Source organism: Thamnophis sirtalis, unplaced genomic scaffold (genome assembly GCF_051295495.1).
Source record: "Thamnophis sirtalis isolate CommonGarterSnake01/CBP01778 unplaced genomic scaffold, rThaSir2_p1.2 scaffold_3, whole genome shotgun sequence".
Classification (NCBI taxonomy): domain Eukaryota; kingdom Metazoa; phylum Chordata; class Lepidosauria; order Squamata; family Natricidae; genus Thamnophis; species Thamnophis sirtalis.
In genome coordinates, this window is record NW_028261383.1 from 55,764,353 (window position 1) to 55,786,248 (window position 21,896).

Sequence of the window (21,896 nt, forward strand, 5' to 3'; positions counted from 1 at the left end):
TTGTGTCATGGAACTTACATTTCCTCATTAAATCCTGCCAATATTGTAATGTCTTTAACAAGATGTTTGACACCTTCCTATATACAACTATAGAGTTAGTGTGGAAGCAAACTTCTATCTTATATGATTCCTACAGCCAAGGAGTTGTTTCATCAGGAACCTGATCATAGCAGTAATAGTATTATATTATCTTCACTACCAGTTTAGTGGCAGGAGCACTCAAACACACATGTGCAGAAGGTCCATGATGACATCTGTGTGGGTGGGCAGAGCCTCATACTGCTGCCACTACCGGTTCATCTGAACTAATGTAAACCGGCAGCATATCACCTCTGGATCATAGGCTTAATCTTCTATTAAGCTTGAGGAAGTGGATTTGGCTGAACTTTCAAGCAATTCTGCTGTAAAGAAGGAAACATTTAATATACAGCATTTGTACTATGACTGAATTGATGCTAGAAGTCAAGATTGATTAGATGATAAAGATTTCCCTAGCAGCCATACACTGCCAAGTATCTCTCTTAGAAGCTTGTTTCACTCAGGAGGACAATCAAAGTTAGATAGCTAGATTAAGTATTTAATGGCTTCCTTTGGCAGGAAGAAGGCAACCGAACTGACATACTCAGCCCTTCGAGCCCTGCCCTCAATTCTGCAGAAGATTCGGTTTGTTAGAAACAAAAGAAAATAGTCTGGGCAAATCTTCTGATTCTGGGTCACTGCCCTTTCCTACAGAAATGAGCTGAGCAAGCAGCTTGGCTTCAGATCCAATTTAAAAATTGCAAGTAAGGCATATACTTCCTAGTCTGATCAGGACCTCTGACCTACCAATGGTGACCTCCCTTTTAGAGGGACGACAACCAAATGAGCCTTCTCCAGGTTCAGAGCATTGGCCTGTAAAATAAGGTGTGCACGTATAGGGATTAGTAGTAGTTAGGGAAGATATTAGTAAAAAAAAACTGCAGAGGAAAGTGAAGGAGATGACTTATCTACAGAAGAGTAGCTACAACTCAGTGTTGAAGAATGGACTTCTCGCTGCTCTCTGAGATTGAATATTGCACTTGCAGATGTTTTGTTACCCAACTAGTGCTGTTACCTTGTTGTCCGCAAGCAAACAACCAAGAGAATCAACCTAACACAAGGGGTTTTTCTTGTGTTATACAAAACTACACAAAACATCTGTAGTATAGTATGCATGTGATAGTCATTTTTGATGAATATATGCCACAGTAAACCAATCTTTAGCCTCCTACCTTCATGCAATGGCTGGGTGTTTTCCATTATTTTAGAAATGTAGAGAATAGAGCTGCTTTTTCTTCACTTACTCAACATTAGTTGTAGGAGACCAAATCAGAATGATATCTGTAGAACAGAGGAGAGACACCAGATTATGACTTGATCATCTTCCTCTTGTCAACTGAATCTGCCTTAATAATAGCTGCTTGTTAAAAGCTGTAGTGCCATGGGAATTGCCCGAGATTTTTCCATGCCTTCTCAGCCTTCAAATGTCTTCTTTGAGATTCTTTTTGGAAGTCAATAAGAAAACAATTGAAGTTGATGGGAGAATGCAGAGAGTCTCCTTTTTAAAGATAACATCATCTTCTGTGGAAATAATTCTGATTCCACCAGTTTTAGGGAGCCTTGGCAAAAAAAAAACCCTCCAGATCTCTCTCTCTTCTATTTCATTTCTATTTCATTTTAAAATCTCTGACATGATTTATTGGAAAGGACATTTTCAAAAGAAAAGGCTGCTTACAGATAAAACCTAGAGTCAGCCTTCAAATATTGAAGTTTTTGCATTTTGGGTGATAAATTAGTTTTGTTTTTGTTTTTTGAAGATCATAATCTACATCCTGTCAGTACTTGAGGTTTTCCACCTGATGCCTTCTTTCCTTTTTCTGCAATAAACCTTATAAATGGACCTTCAATTTGACACTGCAATTCTCTTCATTTTGGAATACTTCATTAAGTCAATTATGAGAATTAAATGAAGAAAATGTATTCTTTTATGACTTCCATCAACAGAGTATATTGTATATATTAAAATAAATGAGATGAAAGATCAAAAAGGCAACTCTGAGGTTCTTCAAGTCCAAATGCCATGAAGAGAATCTCAAAAGGGGAATTCCTCTCTGAATGAATTCTATAGCAGAACAACCACAATACAGTGTAAATAGAATAGAATAGAATAGAATAGAATAGAATAGAATAGAATAGAAGAGTTGGAAGGGACCTTGGAGGTCTTCTAGTCAAACCCCCTGCGTAGGCAGAAAACCTTATACCATTTCAGACAAATGGTTATCCAATCTCTTCTTAAAAGCTTCCAGCGTTGGAGCATTCACAACTTCTGGAGGCAAGCTGTTCCACTGATTAATTGATCTAACTGTCAGAAAATTTCCCCTCAGTTCTAAGTTGCTTCTCTCCTTGATTAATTTCCACCCATTGCTTCTTGTCCTACCCTCAGGTGCTTTGCATAATAACTTGACTCCCTCTTCTTTGTGGCAGCCTCTGAGATATTGGAACACTGCTATCATGTCACCCCTGGCCCTTCTTTTCATTATATTAGACATACCCAGTTCCTGCAACCCTAATTATCAACAAATATATCCATTAAGATCAGGTGTAACATGTACTGCTTGGTAACACTTTTCAAAAACATTGTCCTTGAAGGAGGAAACCAAACAGTAAAGCTATTTTTAAGCTGATGCTGATAGACAAATCTATTTTTGAAATTGGTATCTGATCTTATTAAGACTTTGTTAAAAAAAATCAAGATATGTTAAAAATCACTTGCATTTATGCACATGAGCTCACAATATTTAAGTAATCTCCAGCACCAACTCCCTGAAAATACAGGTTTTGTTGCTTGAAAATGGAATAACCCATTATATTAAAGAAGCTTTGGCTTCCCACCATGGGCCTGGTGACTCCAATTCTTTATAGTTCCAATTTATCAATATGTTGTTCAGCCATCTGTTTTTCTTCCCCCAGGAAAATATCAAAATGAGAACATAATGCATTCTAATGCCCACTAGCTGCCTAAGCTAACATTATGCTTCATTTCACAATTTGGAGTTTGGGAAACTAAATTCCAAGGCATTAAAGGATGGAGTGCAATATTTTCTGGGCCAATGGCCATATTTGACCTTTTCTAGTATCCTCAGGCTGCCCTCCCAAAAACCTCTTCCAAAGGAGATTCAGGAGAAATTTAATATTAATTTCATTTACATTAAGTGTAATTAAAATTAAAAAGTATTAATCTCTTTTATGTATTTAATTAGCTTTTGTGTTTTAGTATAGTTTTCTAATAACTTTTGCAATATCTCTGGTTTTGAAGGCATGGGGTAAGTTGACTGACATGCAGCACAGTATCTCCAGGACAGAAAATATAGGCAATTCAGTGGAAGAAACAGCCAGGATATCATCATTTCTGTCTTTGAAATGTATCAACAACTCTTAATTAACAAATCTGAGTTAAACACTTGTCTCCACTTATTGATTGATGTGACCCTGATGGTTGTTTCCATCTTGTTCAACTTCTCACTTCTTTTTTGCCAAGAATCCAACAAAACAGCAAATGCTTTGAGGAATCACCTTAATATGAATTAGAACTATGAGTAAAACTGAAAGTTTAGGATGTCTCCTGGGTTAGAAAGCCAAGTTTTTGATCCTTCAAATAGTGAATAATTTGTCATAAGAAATATTTCCTACTGTAGGCACTTGTGCTATGGGGAAATGTGTCAATTGTTTATGGAATAGAATATTATGATTTTGGAATGAAACAAGTTTGAAGTAGAGTCAGAGATCTAAGGCATTGTTTCTCAGCCAGAGTTTCCAATGCAGACAGACATATCTATTTTTAAATTTAAGATTTCATTCAGCCACTGTAAACACATTTTCAAAAATGCCTACATTATATTGCCACACTGATTATTTTTTAAGGAGGAACCAGAGGGAGGGAGGGAGGGAGAGAGAGAGATGATGTGTGTGTGTGTGTGTTTATGTGTGTGTGTATACATACACATACATACATACACACACCCATACACAGAGTAGTGGCCAAACTTGTGGAAACCTTTTGGGAAAGGTGTATTTTTGAGGTTTGATGGCTAATAACACCACTTTTTCTGGAGTAGTACCAGTGGTAGGATTCAATTTTTTTACTACCAGTTCTGTGAGCATAGCTTTGTGGGCATGACTTGCCTTGGTGGGCGGGGCAGGGGAAGGATACTGTAAAATCTCCATTCCCTCCCCACTCCAGGGGAAGGTTACTGCAAAATCCCCATTTCCTCCAGATCAGCTGAGACTTGGGAGGCAGAGAATGGGGATGGGGCCAGTCAAAAGTAGTATTTACCGGTTCTCTAAACTACTCAAAATTTCTGCTACCAGCTCTCCAGAACTGATCAGAACCTGCTGAATACCACCTCTGAGTAGTACCATAACATTATATATCAATGGAAAGATAATTGAATCAAGAATGTAAGACAACAAAAGTCTGTATTCTATGAAAAGTTATAGCCAAATAACCAGAAAAAGGAAGCACAACTTGCTTAGGTTGATATCAGGTAGCTTTCCTTCATCTAATTGTAGCCAATGAGCATGAGTGTTTAGAAAGCCAGTCAGGTGTCATCTTGTTTTGGCAATGAGCCAATTAGATCACAGTAGGATTCAGTTATTGATGTCATGTATTGAAGCTGAGAGGAGGACATTTGTCAGTGTGCTATGTGATTGCTACCAAGTTGGTTGAGGGGGGGGTTGTGTTCTTTCATTTAGTGAGCTTGTAAAACGTAATAAAATTAAAGTAATCGTGCAAAGAATTGACTGGTCGCCCAGAAAGTGCTGTAAAATAGTATTATTAAGTGGACAAGAATACAGTTATAAAGAAATTAGAAGAAAAATTGATGGAAACTTAACCAAAGATGGTATTTCTACATTTTTGAAGAGATATGAGGAGACTCAGTTACTAAAAAAACCACACTGGTAACGGCAGGAAAAGATGCACAATAGCAAATGATGATAGAAGAATTAAGAGAATGTGCCTACATGACAGAATAAAATCATCTGGGTGTATACAAGATGAAATGGCACAATGCAATGTGAAGTTGAGTGCAAGGACTGTTCGGCATAGACTGCAGGAATATGGCCTAAAATCTAGAATTCCATGAAAGAAGCCACTTTTATCTCTCAAAGGTTGAAAAGGCTAAACTGAGCTAAAACCTATGTTACTGGAACAGAGGAACAATGGGACAGTGTTATTTGGAATGATGAGACCAAAATCTCCAGCATGAAAATACACTTTCCCCAAAAGTTTTCCATAATTTTGGCCACTACTAAACAGTCCAGCGCATAGATTATGGATACATAAAGTTATGAATCTGAGTTCCCAATCTTTTATTTGGATGAATTTCCTGGCTAAGAGGCTTAGAAGACTTGAATATAATGGCTTACAAGTGAAACTTTTTAGACCTTCAATTATCAAGGCTCATTCATTCCTGATGTAATCTCTGCCCAATTATATATATCCATTATAAAAATAATTAATTTCCATTGGAAATCTATCTCAAACATTTTAATGAAGCTTTTTTCTCCCTGTGTCCTCTAGACATTAATGGAATAGATAATTCCTTTCATTTTTGTACAGGCAGAACAAAGGTTGCATATAAAGGAAATGGCAAGATTCACCATAATGTCCTAAAACAAGATTTATAACAATATCGGCAGATAAGTGATAAACTACCCAATTATTTGTACCATACTGTTTACTTTTAGATGATATTTTCTCTGTGTTTTAGTTATCGTTGGTTTGTGAGTCAAAACTGTGCCTGAAACACAGATCACTACAAGCTGCTTGAAAAATAATTGTACAGGATATGCAAGGGTAGCGGATATATAATACATAATTAATAAAGATTAGTATGTCTCAGCATCTGGTTTGGTAATAACTGTGGCATTTGATGTTACTTTTATTTCCAATGTATTCAACTTCTATTCCTTTTTAAAAGGTGATGACCAGATCTAAACATCATATTCCTTCCACATTCATCACAACATAGCTAGAACATCCCAAAACTTATTTCAGCAGTCAGGAATATCCACCTCAAAGGTCAGGCCAGGCCACTGAAGATAAGCTGTAGTTCAACTTCATAAAAGAAGTATGTCAGGAAAGCCCAGAGGCGCATTGAGCACCTTTCCATTAGCAGCTACAGTATAAACCAAAAATGCTGGATCAACCTAACATAAAGCACTCTTCACAGGGAGAATGGAGGAGACTGATCTGAACCAACTTTCTTAGCACTCTTGCTGTGCCTTGGGTTTTCAGCCTGCCTTATAGTGCTTTTAAGAGCCTTCAGTCACAGAATAGGAAGAGCAGGAGTAACTGTAAATAAAAGTATGCAATACTGAAAAGATGGGCAATATGGGCACAGTAAGACAGCAGGTGTCATATAATTCTTCTTTTTCCCAATTCTTGAGAAGCAATATCTACTTAAAAGTATGCCAAGCATGGAGGGATGCGGTGGTTCAGTGGCTAAGACACTGATCTTGTCGATCAGAAGGTTGGCAGTTCAGTGGTTCGAATCTCTAGTGCCACATAATGGAGTGAGCTCCTGTTACTTGTCCCAGCTGCTGCCAACCTAGCAGTTTGAAAGCACGTAAAAAATGCAAGTAGAAAAATAGGGACCACCTTGGTGGGGAGGTAACAGCATTTCATGCACCTTCGGCATTTAATCCTGCCAGCCACATGACCATGGATACGTCTTCGGACAGCACTGGTTCTTCAGCTTAGAAACAGAGATGAGCACCACCCCGGAAATGACTAGCATGCATGTGTTTTATTTTTATGCCAAGCATGTCAAGTTTCTTTCAATTTTCAGACAAGTTCATTTGATGAACAGTATGTAAAGTTTCCCAATGATGCTGTAAAGAACACTTAATAAGAGTCAACGTTTCAATACAGAAACTAGTGATTTATTAACAGCTTCATTAGGCAAGATTTATTTGTAGACATTTATTTTGCTTTGTCTATCTGATTCTGAACTTTGCCCCTGTTCCTTTCCTCCCTTCACTCTGTGTCATAAATCACATTGCCCAATAAATACACCCATCTCAAACCAGCTACTGTAATCTGAGATCCAGCTCTGTGAAGGTATACGTGGAATGTCAACACGGGGAGTTGACACAGTACTTAAGAAAATGAGGAGCAGCTTTGGTTGACAAGAAAGCGCTTTGGTATCATCTACTAATGTCATCTCTTTATGGAGTGCTTTGTTTTGTGTTTCTGCACGAAACACACCACGATGATATTTATTTTCAGGTATTTGTGACACATCCAAAATGACTAACCATGTTGTAGATTTAAAAAGCAGAGATGATTATGATTCATTTCTAACAGATGCCTTGACTGCTAAATAAAACTTCAAGGGTCATCTGGCAAGGATGTTTTGGCATGGCCATTGTGGCCCTCCTCAAACTCTGCATTTTAAAATAAATTGTTGAGGGAGACAGTTCTGTTTCTACTGAATGCTCTCTTCTTGTTGATGCAGTTGCTTTATTTGCCTCTTGTATAAAGAAGCATTAGTCACCTAACCTGGATTCATGCCTTAATTTTTAGACAGATCTCGAAGATGATTCAGAAGCCGGTTTGGGAGGTTTGCAGTCTTTCAAACTCTTCTAACATTTCAAGTACTTATTGAATAATCCACTTTGGTTTCAAGAAAGTTTTGAAAGTAATTCAGAGGTTTTTTAAAAAAAGTATGATGATTTAAAGTGCCTGATCTATTTAGGACACCACTACCACATTAACATCTTTCCATTTTGTTTAATAATAAATGCAGTTCTTGTTTGATAATAGGATTTGAGCAAAACCAAGGCTAGAAAATGAAATAACAGCATCGCTGATAATCAGTAAACAAAACTTTTTTATATATAATTTTTTATTTTTTCATTTTCATAACATATAACCACATGAATACTATTACATAGCCCACATCGTATTGTATTATTAAATGTTTACATCAATTCATCTTGCTATCAACTCCCAAAAACAATTATTGGCTCTTCTGCTCTCCATACAACATATTTGTACCTTATCCATTACTTTCTTCTCCCTCCCTCCTCTGCCTCCCTACCTCTTTTCTTCCCTCTGTCGCCCTTCTCTTCTCTACTTCCCCTTCCTCTTTCTTTCTCCTCTCTCCCCTTTCCACTCCTTCTTTCTCTCCTCCTCTTCCCTCCCTGCCTTCTCTTCTGTCCCTCTCTTCTTCCCTTACCTCTCTCCTCTACTTCACATTCTTCATCTCATTTACTTGGTGTATTTCAGCTTCTGAGCGAGTTCCATTTTATGTTGATGGTATTTATAATTCCTTTTCAGTACAAATATTTAATTTGACATATATCTTCCTCCTCCTTTTTTAAAAATAAAGAGAACAAAAAAGTATACATATATAGTCACTGTGCTTTTAACCTTCCCCTCCCCCCAGCCTCGGCTATTTTTGGCTGAGATATAGCCCTGGTTACAATTCTGAGCTATTCTCATCATTATATTTATATAATTATATATCCTTACATGTCCCAATTTGTGATTTTGTCTTTAAATCTCAATAGTTTCCCATTGTAAGTATATTTCATGTTCCCTATCCATTTTTCCATATCTTGGATTAAATTACCCTTAATTGTCTATAAATAGCAAGCTTGCTGTTCAATGTTCATTACAATTCCCTTAATCTACTATATAGAATAACAAGTGGTACACATCTCACTTTGTTCCATCTTAGAAGTTCTATATATGTCCATGTTTTGTTTATTTTGACCCATGCTTAATTGTTCTTCTATTGTCATATTCAATTAATTAGCAACTCAGTTTAATTAGCATGTATAAAAGTAAATCACAAACCTCTGTTTTACAATCTCCCCATATCAATTTCATATTTGTTCATATTCCATATATTTTAACCTTTATTTAATTATCTTTCCATTATCATAAGCAACTTTACTTAATTGTCATATTTAGGAGTAAACCCCTTATCTCAGCTTTGTATTTTCCCATATAACAATTTCTGGTTGTCTGATTTTTTCCTAGTAAGACTTTTGTCCCACTTCTCTATTCCTGCCTTCTTCCTTTTCTTTGTTTTGACATATCCACCCTCTTCAATTTTCCCCAAACCACCATCAAAGAAATCTTTTATATTTCCCTTTGTTGGGGCATAACCTCCTTCTTCAATTTTCCTTATGCCACTGTCAACCTCTGAAACATCTTTTGTCTGCTTTTTATTTCCTTTTGTTGGGACACATCCCTCCTTTTCAATTTTCCCTATACCACTGTCAAACCCCATGTAGTTTTTTGTCTGTTTTTTTATTTCCAACCGTTTCTACCCCTTCATTATTTCTTCCCCCCTTATTCCTTCCCTTCTTCTTTAAATACCTGCTTCTATGAATTCAGAATTCTATTTAGGCTTGATTTTAATGGTTTATGCATATTTTTTTTATAATTTCATGTAGTTCTTCAAATTTCCACCTTTGCATAATGTCTAGTTCCAAAGTTAGTTAATTTTACATTTCTTATTTCAGAGTTCTGGTCCACCTTAAATTTATCTAATTCAGCTGCTGTGGAGAAGAACGACAGGAGCCATCTTTGTCTTTTGTTCTTCCTTAATGTCCAATTCTAAAATTGCACTTAGTTATACAGATCTTATTTCAAACTTCTGGTCCACCTAAAATTTAGCTAATTAACTAATATGAAAAGAGAAGAGAAGCTGGAGCCATCTTGATCTTTTGCAGAAAAAAAGGAAAAAAAACTTCATATTTTCCCTTGTTATTATTTTTCCCCTTGCCACTCTCCACCTCTTATTGGCCACAGCTGCTCAAAATATATCAATTGGAACATACTTGCATACAGCCAGACCTGGGTATGTTACTTTCGCCTCCTGCTTTTCCAAGTTCTAATTTATGGCAGTTGGTTAATTAACTTCCCGCACAGGCTATATTAGGTTATCAATTGTCAGTGAAAAATAGTGCTTTTTTCTTGATCTATCTCCATTGTTGCATTCCACCTCTTATTAATTAGAGTTGCTTAAGATATATTAGTTGGAAGACATTCGGATGAAGTAATTTCTTAGGAATGTTTGGTTTCTATTTCAAATTTAGAGTTTGAGTGGGTTTGTCACTTCTCTGCTTTCTTCCTTTCTGTCCGAATTGTTTCAAACAAATGTATTTTGGGGAGGCTAGTGTTTCAACCCTCCATTTTCCTTTCTTTCTTTCCTTTTGTCAAAATCCAGATCTGCCTATTAATATTATTTGTACTCTCAAGATTCTTTGCCTTTTACAAGTTTTGATTTATGACTGTAGGTTAAATGAATTTTCTTACCTGTCTTTCATCTCAACCTCACCCGCCTATTCAGTTGCTTTGGCTGGAAGTCAGTTTCTTGTGCATCCATGTTGCCATGCCACTGCTCCTACTCTGATTCAGAGGGCAAATCTCCAACCTGCGAGAGACCTGTTGCCTCCCCCTGGGTCTGATGAGATGCTGCCCCTTCTTCGCCCCCCCTCCAGGGGGGTTCTGATCCAAAAAAGAATCCCTGGAGTTGGTTTGTCAGACAGGGTTCATGTGAGGCTCTTCAGAGCTCTGTCCAGTTGGAGAACTTCCTGTCGAATCCTGTAAACAAAACATTGAAAGTGACATACAGACACCCTTCCTCTTTCAATTTTTAGGAGAAAAACAGGGTTAAAGTGTACAAAATCAAAATTTTTGGATGAGTCTCGTTATCTTTCTTCAGTGTTTACAGGTAGTCCTCAGCTTGCAATAGTCCAGTTAGTGACCATTCAAAGTTACAACGCCACTGAAAAAAGTGACTATGACCATTTTTCACAGTTACAACCTTTGCAGCATACCCATGATCATGTGATCACAAACCAGATGACGGGCAACCGGTTCTTACTGACGCCCATTGCTATGTCCCAAGGTCATGTGAATCCCCTTTGCAACCTTCTGACCAGCAAAGTCAGTAGGGAAACCAGATTCATTAAACAACGGACTTACTAATTTATCAACTGTAGTGATTCACTTAAACCACTGCAGTTGATAAATTATCAACTGTGGCAAGAAAGGTCATACAATCAGGCAAAGCTCACTTGGCAATTCAAATAAAGAGTGTAAAAAAGTTGTAGTGCACAAGTCTTTACTTGTTTAAAGTGTAAAGTACACAAGTGTACTTGTGTAAAGTTTACTTGTGTAAACTGTAGCAAGAAAGATCATAAAATCAGGCAAAACTCACTTAACCAATGTCTCACTTAACAACAGAAATGTGGGGCTCAATTGTGGTCATAAGTTGAGGAATACCTGTATTCTTCCACTTCTCCCTAAGAGGTATCATTAAATGCTTCCAGGCTAATTCTCTTCTCCCCTATGTGTCTATCAGTGCCATCAATTCCACAAGGCTTTCCTAGAGACTCACAGGGTTGATGCTAACCTGACCTTGATGAAGCATTGTTTCAAAAGAAAAGCTAGAACTACACAAAAGACACATATCTACAGCGTTGTAAGATGGCAGCCTCTCAAGGATAGGAGACAAAGGTTGCCTTTCCTACTAGGTTTAATTGGAATATTCTTACTGAGTAGATAGAAACAGTGAACTGGAGAAAAGAAATGGCAATTCAAATGAAAAGAGTAAAAAGTTGTACCACACAAGTCTGTACTTCTTCAAATTTTTATTCAGCTATATGCAACAACACGAAAGATTTCTGGTTCAGAGAGGAAGATCACCCATTTTGGGTTCCAACATGCTTGATGATTTTGTTCAAGTACTCATCTAATATCTCTCCTTGTTTGATATATCTGAACTCTCGAAGGACCTGTCTAGTAGTCTCACGTATTTCTTCATAATTGATTGATCCTTCTCTTTGAAAGGCCTGGATAACATTCAAGGTGATCGCACAGGTATTGATGTGGTTTTTGAAAGTCATATGAATTACAAGGGTGTGACAGAAGGCTGTAAATGTATTTTGAAAAATGAATATGCATTGTGTAGTCTGCACAAGCTGTTCATGAAAAAACACGACATATTTAAACTGGGCTGTTGAAAATTGTTTTCAGGAATACAAATTAATTGTAAAGTAGCCATATTTTTTTCTATCAAATTTCACACAGTAATCCTTTCATAGAGGCTCTATTAAATTAAGACCATAATGATCACGAACCATAAATCCATACAAAAGGGCCATCCAGGCAATTAAGTTTCATGTAGTCCCTATCACTAGAGGCATCTGGAACAAGAGTCCAAAAGTCAAATTGCTGACCAGAACTGCACTTTTGAAGTCTATTTTTTTATATCAATTCATTTACATTTATATTTTTTTAAAAAGTGGAGTTTCCATGTGAAGTCACCTTGCTTTCCTCCCCAGATGCCACTCCCGTGCAATCCCAGTTTCTGATGTTATTATCTATGTTAGGGTTGGATAATAGAGTAGGGTTAACAAATTTAATTTGCTACCACCATACCCCTTAAAGGTAAAGGTTCCCCTCACACATATGTGCTAGTCATTCCTGACTCTAGAGGGGTGGTGATCATCTCCGTTTCAAAGCTGAAGAGCCAGCGTTGTCCAAAGATGTCTCCAGAGTCATGTGGCCAGCATGACTAAACACCAAAGGCACACGGAATGCTGTTACCTACCCACCAAAAGTGGTTCCTATTTTTCTACTTGCATTTTTATGTGCTTTCAAAGTGCTAGGTTGGCAGAAGCTGGGACAAGTAATGGGAGCTCACTCCGTACGTGGCACTAGGGATTCGAACTGCTGAAATGTTGACCTTTTGATCAGCAAGTTCATCCTCTTAGCCACTGAGCCACCACGTCCTTCCATAACCCTTGGAGGCCGTTAAAATAATAGGAACAGAATCTCTTCGTATTTATTCAAGCCTTGCTCTAGTAAGCTTTGATAGTAAGATGATCAGCATATCAATTTAATATATAAACTTGTAAGTGTTGCATTTTTAAAAACATATAAATCTCTGGATCTGGAAGTTCAAGTACATGTTAACACATCATCATTCCTGGAAAAAAGAGCCAGGCCTTTGTGTAAAGGGGTAACATCCCTTAAAGGTACATCAGTTTGAAAACCTAGTGACACATAGCTCAGTATTACTTTTACTATAGCAAGAGTATCTTGCTGTAGCTGTAGCAAGAGTATCTTGAAAGTCTGAATGCCTTGCTGTTGCTGTAGCAAGAGTATCTTGAAAGTCTGAATGTCTTTCCCTGATCCCTCCCTTTTTGTTTCAGAGAATTAAAGAAGGGGCTTGCTTGAGATATTTTCTCAAATTGCATTGTGGCTTCCAACTCCCAACCTTTTTTAAAAAAAAAATCTTACCAATGATTTGGTAGCAACTCTTGCTTCTAGCCTTCAAGGCCATTCCTCTTCTTTCTACAGATGAGTGGTTATGATGGTATGAGATCAGGAGTGGGCTTCAAAAATTTTAGCAAGGGGTTCTCTGCCTGTTTGCTGGGTGGGCATGGCCATGGTGGGCATCGCCTAGTTGGTCTCTTGCACCATGTGCAGGGAGGGGTATTTTCGCCCCTCTGGGCTCCAGAGGCTTTCTTGAGGGTGAAAACAGCCTTCCCAGGGCTCTGGAGGCCTTCTGGAGGCTAGAAACTGGCCCCATTTCCGGCCTTCCTGAACTTTCGGTAGGCTCATTTTTGCCCTCCCTGAGCCTCCGCGTGCATCCTGCACTTACCTGCATCCAAAACAGGCCACGTGGGGACTCCTGGGAGGGGCAGGGTGGGGTGGGTGGAGCCAGCCAGGGGTGGGATTTGGGAGTTCTCCGAACTGCACAGAATCTTAGTTAAGAGGTTCTCCCGAACCCCTGCAAACCCCCAGCAGCCCACCCCCGGATGAGATCAACACTGAGAAAAAGTGGCACCACTTCAAAAAAGCATAAATTATCCTGCTTAGATCTGTTAAGTGAAGGAGGTAACAAGAGAGACTTTTAATGCATGGCACATTTCTGAAAGACAAGGAAAAATGACATTCTGCATTGCTTTTACTTAATGGGATGCATATGAACGTATTATTTTTTCCCCTCATACAACAGTGATTGGGGTCTCCGTTTGAAAGTCTGCAGGCTTTTGAACATTCTTGTTCTCATGCTGCTCTGTGTATATTTCTCCACTAACATCCATGGATCCCTTATTCTATTATTCTAGGTGGATTGACTATAAGCATGCTGAGTTTTATAATTTCTTGCCAGGGAAAGCAAAATTTGGCAAATCGTCCTGTTCACAAGAACTATATCACATCCTGAGATACAACCATAGTATTCAGGCTCTTCTTAACTGATTGTAAAACTTTAAATACAACATAAAAATAATTACAAACCACCAACACTTGTTCTGTATTAATACAATAGGTGTTTAGCACTGGTATTATATAATATTACTTTGAGCCACAAATAAAACATCTGCTTAACCCAGGACTCCTTTGGAGACACTTTACGAATTGTTTTACCACTAGAGGTCACTAAACATTCCTTCCCTTTTGGATAGAACTGCAGAACTTTATGGCTTAAGAATCACAAACACACTATTTTCCTCAGACAATATTTAATTATTTATTTGATGACAAATAGATATACCATATTTTTCGGAGTATAAGACGTACCGGAGCATAAGACACACTAATATTTTGAAGAGGCAAATAAAAAAAATCTTTTTGCACTCTGCGGACCTCCCAAAAATGGCCTGTTTTTCATGAAAACAGGCCCGTTTCTTGTCAAAAAAATTGCATGCATAGCCTTTAGGAGGCTTATAGCACTCTCCTAGGGGCTGGGTAGGGGAAAAACAATCGAAAAATTGCCTATTTTTCATGAAAATGGGCCCATTTTTGTTTTAAAAAATCATGTATAGCCTTTAGGAGGCTAGTAGAGTGCTCCTGGGGGCTGGAGGGGGCAAAAGCGAGCAAAAAATAGCCCATTTTTCACAAATTGGACCTTTTTTGTGGAAAAAAAATGCATGCGTAGCCTTTAGGAGGCTTATAGAGAGCTCCTAGGTGCTGGGGGGCAAAAACCAACCAAAAATGCCCTGCTTTTCACTCATTTTGTCCTCCCCAGCCCCCAGGAGCACTGGAAGCCTCCTAAAGGCTATGCATGGCCATTTTTTCAAAGGGGGTGGGGTTTCAGGAGGCCAAAATGCTGTTTTTAGTGTATAAGCTGCACCCATATTTTCACCCTCTTTTGGGGGGGGGCGGGGAAAGGTGCATCTTATACCCTGAAAAATATGGTAAGTCCTGACAAAAGACCTACTGCTAACTTCATCCAATAAATTAATTGTTTATATTTCATCCATTACAGTGGAAAAAATAGTCTGACTTTTTTAAAAATTGTGTATAGCTCATAGTTCCCACTTTGGTAGGAAGCTAACAGTGTTCTGTGACATCATCCAGGCCACATGACCATAGAAATGTCTTTGGACAGCACTGGCTCAATGGCCTTAAACTGGAGATGAGCACTGCCCCCTAAAGTTGGAGGAGTAAAATCCACAGGGACTCCTTTACCTTTACTTACCTGTAGCTCAAAGCATCCAGATGAGCTTCTCCAATTGGAAATGGCCCTGAATGTGATGAAATACAATTCATGTACAACCCAGAAAGCATGATCTTTGGCTGGACTTATGGAAGTTAAATGTAACGTATCTGGAGGGCATTGAATTGGGAAAGGCTGGTCTAAATTCTGGTGCTATGTTAACTAAGCCATGTGTGTACACACAAGGATAAGGCAGTGTTCTACTCAATTGGATTTGGTGTCTGAGAATTTAGGGACTTGTCTTCCTAATCGATGTTATAGGTATCAGACTGAGGTAGGGTATTAAAACCTTGATTTTCATCATCACTGCAGATTACAGATTTTAAATTAGAGGTCGTGTTCAGCCGGTCCTATCCAGTTCAGGTGAACTGGTAATGGCAGCTGCAGGAGGCTCCACCCACTCGCCCTGATGTAATGTGTGACCTACTGTGCATGCGCACATGCTCACATTTGCAAACTGGTAGGGAAGGTAAGTAAATCCCACCACTGCTTTAAATATGATTCTTTCTTCTCATCAATGACACTTGGCCAACATTTTGAAAAATGAAAGTTATATTTCTATTCTGACTATCTCATGATCTCTCTGTCTCTCCATCTGAAATCCCCATTTCTTTGAGGATGGTGCTAAAATAGCAGGAATGTCTACTCAATTTCTTGAACTCTTCAACTTTTGAAAGCTTTTTGTTAATGGTAAAGAACATAGAATAATAAAGAAAATGACTGTTTCTCCCTGAGAGTCAGACAGATTCCTTTTCTCAATCTTTCATAATATTTATTTAGCTACTTTTTTAAAAGGCTCTAACAATAGACATTGTTTAACTCCTGGTGAAAGATGTCTGGTAGTTCTGAATAAATACAGTGGCTGCGGTAGACTATTTGTTGTATGCAATCGTGTAGACATATAGTCATATATATGAACCATGGATAAAAGAATATGAATATAAGAGAAATAGGTATACAAAGATATAGGTTTATTTTTTCAACATTTAGAATACTAGACAGCTGTCTAGTTCATCTGTATGAATGGGTGACCCATGAATAGGCATACCCAAGCATATTCTTGCAACAGGGTAAGACATAAGATAAATTCATACAGACCTAAGTGCATGAAGCTCCAGCATCCAGTTGCTAAGATTCCTCTGGAACCAGTAATGTTTTTTTATGGTTCTGATCTTTATCTCTGCAGGTTTTTTCTCTACAGTTTACACCATTCTAAGAATCTTGTTCTTGATCAGAGATTCTTTGCTTGCACCAGATGCTAAGATTTTAAGATGGTCTCTTAAAATCTTAATTATCCTGAGAGGATTCCATAAAATAGTAACATCTTTAATTTAAGGGTTACACAAAAGATCAGGCTCTTTTAATGAACAGCAGAGTGGTGCTATATTTGGACACAAGCAAAGTCCAGAATATTTCTTTCCAATTATTTTGAAGTATAGAGAGACCTGATAAGTAATGTTACTATTTTAATCACAAATATATCAAAATAGAATTTCAGATAATCTCTTATATCCCCTTTCTCTTTCTTTTGCCCTTCCTTCCTTCCTTCCTTCCTTCCTTCCTTCCTTCCTTCCTTCCTTCCTTCCTTCCTTCTTGTTTCACTTCAGTAAACTCAAGGATAATAGCTACACAAAAATAGAGGGAGGAGCTTACGTCGCGACGATACGACTAGTGATCTTGGAGCTCCAAGATCACAGTTGATAATTCTGCCACTGGATGGTCCTTTTGGACCTAACTATCTTGCAGAGACCGTGATAGAAAAGAGTACGTCCTGCTGATCTCAGGGACACCGCAAAGTCCCTGATCGATCCAGGAGAAGTTCTTATTTCTGACGACAGAAACACAGCATTTGAAACTGCTGAAGTTGGGACAGCTGTGGAATGGAAAGAAAGCAGAAAGAGAAAATGTGTCGAATTGGTGAGGAAATTTTATTATTAGAAAAGAGACTACCCAAAAAATAATAAAGCTAAATTAAAATTGAAGACAGAAGAGAGTAAGTGGTGAAATTAAGTCACATTAAACTAAGTGTGTTACCTTTTTTCTTTTTTTTCTTTTTACAGATGAATTTTTGCAATGTTTCCTATTTTTTTAAACTGAATGGATTAGTTTCTCTTCTTCTATTTCTTCTTCTTATAACTATGGATTAAAATTCTCTTTTTCTTTTTATAAAGCTTGATTGGATTGTTTTTCTTTCTCAATTTAAGAATCTTTTTTATAAGTTTGGAATATAAAGAAGATATAAAGAGGAATATAAAGAGGGCTGTAACAATAGAGGAAAAAGAAGTAACACTGCCACTTAGAGGCTGGAGGCTTGGAAACATTTTTTTCTTTTTTTTTCTTTGATCATTTGATACTTCAAGGCTTTTCAGCTTGCTTACTGAGAGTGATAACAGGAAGAACATGGGTTGTTTACACAGGTGTTCTTCGGGAGTTTTATCAGCTGCTGGTTTAGAGGGAAGACAAAGCATTGACTTGAAAGATTATAATGAACTTGCTTGATATATAACAAAAGGCATTGAATGCTATAGTGGCAGTGTTTATAAGTTGCAAGAATGGCGCAATAGGAAAAAGAAATTTTAACATTGCAAATGATTATGTTTGAAATTCAAAAATTATTAGTAGTAACAGAGAAAATTGAGAAGAGATTGGAGAATATGGAACACAAAACAGAAAAACTCGATGGAAAAATTGAGGATGTTTATCAAATGAAGAAAGTGGGGGACAGAGTTCTAAAAATTGAAGAAAAAAATGACCAAAGAGATAAGAAAATTGTGGATACTGAGAACAAACTGAGTGTGGTTGGAAATGGTAAGAGCGGAATATGGAAAGGGGAGTTAGAAGGACTGGAACTATACCCCAGATTTCAAAGTATAGAAGAAGAAGAAAAGCAAGCAAAATTGATGGAGGAAAGGAGAGAAATCTTACCAGAAAAACCAGTGATAACCAAAGACAAGCTGATGGAAGGAGAAGATGGAGGGTCCCAAGTTTTCATAAGATACGAAATGAACAAGTTGCGAAGAAAAGGCCATTATATAGTTTTACTTAAAATTTAGAATATTTCATGTAAAAGAATGTAAAAACAATCATAGTCAAATGAAGGTTGAGCCAGCCAGGGTGGGAGGTATATACTTAAAGTCACAACCCCTGGTATGCCCAAGTAACTCCCTGCCTGGGAGACAATAGAGCACAGGTTCGATTCCTAAACTTGGGTATGGCTAGCTGATGAGAGCTAAATAGCTTGAAATAGATCTATACTAGTCTCCCTTTATTTATTTATCAGCATAAATATAACAAATGTAACAAAAAAGGCAACAGTAAAAAATATTGGGTTTCTGTCTGGATGGTCTCTTGTGACGAGCCTAATGACAGAGAGTGGAAGTGTGATCTTCCTCCCATACTTGGGCATACCAGGGGTTGTGACTTTAAGTATATACCTCCCACCCTGGCTGGCTGATAAAGGAGTCATTCTCTGTAGCTCAAATGGTTAACTCCCTGCCTGGGAGACAATAGAGCACAGGTTCGATTCCCAAACTTGGGTATGGCTAGCTGATGAGAGCTAAATAGCTTGAAATAGATCTATACTAGTCTCCCTTTATTTATTTATCAGCATAAATATAACAAACATACATACATACATACATACATACATACATACATACATACATACATACATACATACATACATACATACATATATATATATATATATATATATATATGTGATTTGATATGAATTGTAAGTGATGACTAAGGGAGGGATGCATATAGGTTTTGTAACTAACTGACACACTTTTAAAATTTGTAATGGAAGATGGTTTTTAATTTTTTTAAAATTTTTTATTCTGTATTTGTTTAAAAATAAAAAATAAAAAAATAGCTACACAAAGATAGCATTAGATAAAAATAATATCAGTAATGGTACAGAGCTACAAATGTCAAACCCTTCTGAGAATTTTTTTGCTTCCTTTCTTTCTTCTTTCCTTGGTATATTAGCAACATTTTGAATATATTGTATTGCTATTAGACACTGGTATTAATTAACTGTAATAGCCACATTACAGTTGCTATTTATGATGTCACATCACTATTGTTAGGTATGATATTCAGCTATCACCATATTCATTATTCCATGTTTTGGAATCTTTTTCTGTTTTTAAATTGACTAGTTTTGAAGATATAATATATAAAAGAAAAGAAACACACAAACTGAAAGCATCTCCAGTGTATTGAGAAGAATAGTATGGAATTGGAACTGGATTGATTAAGAGCACAAACTGTTCCAGCTTGAAAATTAAATTCAGCCCAGATAGAACCAAGAGTAGGATCTTCTAAATTTAGACTGAGGCTTTTTTTTAATGTTATTTATGGTCTATTCCAATCCTAGTAGATTCTGATTAGTTGCAACAAGGTTAAAGCAAAAAATATAAAATATGTAGCATTAAAACAATATTACACAAGCAATGGATATCATGGGCAACTATGAAACTAAATAACTGAACTAAGGGATGGATGCACTGGGAGTAAAACTGCTTTGGTCAGTTTGCAAAATACAGCATAGTCAAGGTCACTTGCACCTCCAAGGGAAGAGTATTTTATAAAATGGAGCCCATCACTGAGAAGACATATCATCTGGCCCATATTCAGAAAACTCAACCTGCCCAAGGAGCTGCTGATTCAGTTCTACAGAGGAATTATTGAGTTTGTCAGTTATATCTCTATAACTGTCTGGTTTGGCTCTGCAACCAAACAAGACAGGCACAGACTTCAACGGATAATTAGAACTGCAGAAAAAAACAATTGCTACCAACCTGCCTTCCATTGAGGACTTGTATACTGCATGAGTCAAGAAGAGGGCTGTGAAAATATCTACAGACCCCTCACATCCTGGATATAAATTGTTTAGATTTCTACCCTCAAAAAGACGCTATAGGACACTGCACACCAGAATAACTAGACACAAGGGCAGTTTTCCCCCAAATGCCATCACTCTGCAAAACTACTAATCCCCATAACACTGTCAAACTATTCACTAAGACTGTATTACTATTCTTCTTCTCATTCTTCCTCTTGATGACTATAACCTTGTTGCTTGTATCTTTACAATTACAGCCCTGAGCAGGACCAAAGCCCCTCTCCCAACTGGCCCTTCCTCCCTTGGAGGGCTTCGGAGGGAAGCTTCTGTAGAAGCCCGGGCGAGTGATAACAAGTTCCCGCCATTACAAAGTCTCCAAGACTGTAATTGTATGGGCTGTGCGCACACACCTATATTTTCCACGGTGTGGAGCAATGGTGAGGTTCTGCGCGGCTGACTATGACTCCGGAGGCCATCTGGGAGGATGAGGAATGTGAGGGGGACCCGCCCCTCTCCAAAGCCGTCCGAGAGAGGAAGGGCCAGTTGGGAGACGAGCTTTGGTCCTGCTCCAGGCTGTAATTGCGCAGTCCGTGCGTGCACCTATGTTTTCCACAGAGTGGGGCCACGGCCAGAAGACAAGGAATGTGAGGTGGCACAGTGGTGGTGGAAGAGCCACACTCAAGGGGCCAAAGAGCCGCATGTGGCTTGCTGACCACTGTTCTAGGCTAATTGATTTCTTTAGACAGGAATCTTGTTGTTGCATTGTGTACCACCTGTAGCTCTTGGATGCAATAAACTGCATTATAGTAGTCCAAATGAATAGTTTCAGGACAACAAACTCTGAATTTCTCCATATTGAAGTTTTCAGGGACTGGAATATTAACCCTCTATGTATACTGGCTAGAATTCACACTGAGATAGGAGCAGCATGTTAAACTCACAGCAGAATGTGCCTGCACTTTCAACACTGCAGAAAATGATACAATAGTTAATAGAATAAAACCCTACCAAGAGCTCTAATAAGATCAAGAATGGTGCACTCCCCTATGTAGATCCTAAAGGAAATCATCAACTAAACTGAACAATGTTACCTCTACTCCATAACCAGGGCTGACACCTTATTGAAAAAGATACGGATAATCTATTTCATCTAGAATCTTTTGCACTGATTCACTATCATCTTCCTTGTTCTAGAAACAAGAGGTTGTCAAAAAGATACAAGTCTGTAGAGGGCATCTTCAGAGAAGGATAAACCAGGATCTTATTTAAAGCAGATGACACTATGCCCTCTCACAGATAGGCATTGAAAATTGCTTGAGGCAAATGTTCACATCCCACTTAGTCATCTGTAAAAGTCAGGAGTCAAATGAATCAAATCCACAGGTGGCAGAATTTAGATTTCAGAGGATCATATCCCTTCACTGAATTCCACATCAAAACAATCCTGATTTTAATACAAGATTCTGCCATGTCCAGCTGCTGTCCAACCT